The sequence below is a fragment of the Cydia pomonella genome, chromosome 7, assembly GCF_033807575.1.
Source record: "Cydia pomonella isolate Wapato2018A chromosome 7, ilCydPomo1, whole genome shotgun sequence".
Classification (NCBI taxonomy): Eukaryota; Metazoa; Arthropoda; class Insecta; order Lepidoptera; family Tortricidae; genus Cydia; species Cydia pomonella.
In genome coordinates, this window is record NC_084709.1 from 12,889,724 (window position 1) to 12,892,078 (window position 2,355).

Sequence of the window (2,355 nt, forward strand, 5' to 3'; positions counted from 1 at the left end):
TCGCAACTTTCGCAGTGAGCAAGGCAAGATCCATCAGTTAACATCTTGATCGTGTTATTTAAATTACTTTCAATGCCTTTTGACATATGGTATTTTGCTATGGAACAGTGTTTTAGAATTCCATACCATTTAGGTTATGCAAAAAAGAAAGAAACATATTTTAGTGTCCCACCTAAATTATTAATTACGTTCAGATTTTATTAAGATAATTCGTAGAGGACTGCATTATTAACAGTGTTATGAAAAGGAGGAAGTTTAATTATGTTTGGTTGAGTTGTATCGTTGTTGCTTTTTACAAGCTTTTATTTAACTTGCCCTGTTGGTATGTTAGTTAGTTTGGAACAAATCTTGGAAGTTCAATATGACCCACTTTCCGACTTCCAATGAAGCTGAAAATTGACGCCATGACACCAAAACATTCATTTTCTTTTAGTTATATTTTTAACCGACTTCAAGATTTCAAAAGAGGAGGTTATCAATTCGCTTGTATGTTTTTTTAAATGTTTGTTACTCCGTAACTACGTCATTTCTGAACCGATTTTAAAAATTATTTTTTTGTTTGAATTTATATATATGCAGATTGGTCTCGTTTTTGTCAAAACTCCGTTCTGATGATGGGATCCATGAGGAATCGAGGGAACTCTTCAAATGTGAAAGGCATACATATAATGATTTTTGTATTTTCTGTAACAAATCAAGCATTTACATTTAAAAAAGTGACACTTGTTGAAGTGGGATTGCTGATGATAATCAGAATGGAACTCTTAAACGACGTATAGTACACGTTTGGCGATTTCTCCTCTTCGCTGTGTTTGTTAAGTAAATTAAATTTTTAAAACAATTTTTTGTCAAGTTCGAGTTCTGACAATGGGGTCCATGAAGAATCGAGGGAACTCTTCAAATATGAAAGGCATACATATAGTGGTTTTTGTATTTTCTTTGACAAATCAAGCATTTACATTTAAAATGAGACGGGCACGTTGCATCCATACTTAGCTACGGACTTATCCTATGGGGTAACTCAGTGGATGTTGAAAGTTCAAGTTGAAACTTCAAAAGAGATGTGTTCAAGCAATAACAAATAATCGGATTGGAAGTAGCTGTAGATCACTATTTAAACAGCTGAACATCTTACCATTAGCGTGTATGTATATATTGAAAATTTGTTGTTTCGTCAAAAGTCAATCAAAATACTTCGTTAAACGCTCTGAAGTGTGTTTAGGTAATCTAAGAATGCAATATATAAACCTTTTAAACCAACCTCGCTGTAGGGCTAACATCTATAAAAGAAACGCCTACAACATGAGTATAGTAATCTACAACAAGTTACCAGACCAAATAAAAACACTTGAAAGTCCCAAATTTAAACACACCCTAAGAACCTGGCTGCTTAATCACTGCTTTTACAGCGTTAGTGATTATATTAATCATAATAATGATGTAGATCATAATTAGTGGTACAATATATGTAATGTTAGGCATCATATTAATATTTTCTTTTAATGTTTATTACTCTAATTTTGTATACATATATGTAAATAATTTCTCTAGTTGTCAAATTGTCCATTGTTATGTATTATTTAATGTTAAATTAAGATAAATTAAGAATGTGCTTATTTAATGTATTATAACTTCACAATGTATTTGCATGCTGTTTGCATACAGCTGGGAAAGGTGAAACAATTGTATTTACACTAAGACATGTACACTACCCTTTTCTGCAAATAAACTTTTTATTATTATTAAAAAGTGACATTTGATGTAGTGGAACTGCTGATGATGAACAGAACGGGACTCTTCAATGATGCATAGTCCACGTTTGGCAATTTGTTCTCTTTGCCAAGCCGTTAAGTTTTCAAGGCACATTTTTATATTTCTATCCTATTTAGTTTTTTTTTATAATTATCTGGTGCTTTATTTCATGCATGGTGTGAAATAATTTATCTTAAATACAGTCGAATACCCTATTGCGGGTATCTTACCAGTCAACCATAGGGCAAATCTGAAATGTGTCAAGGTGGGTGCAGTGGCAAAAAAACATGTTACCTCCTTTTCTAGATAATTAGGCGTAGGACGCTGTCTTTTTAATTTCATTGTATGAAATCTAAAATCAACAATAATCGTTCTTTCACCGGTCTCCCTCAATGAAGTTGGTTTTTTTTTCTTAAAAATTATTCAGTCACTAAGACTTTGAAAATTGTCTCTTTATATCTGAAACACCCTTTAAGATTATTCTTGACATGGAAACATAGTATAAAAGCTTCTAAAACACACTAGTTTAGATAATCTAACTGCTACATTTTATACAGCTGTTTAGGGGTATCACTTATGAATAAGTCCCAAGTAAAACTACTA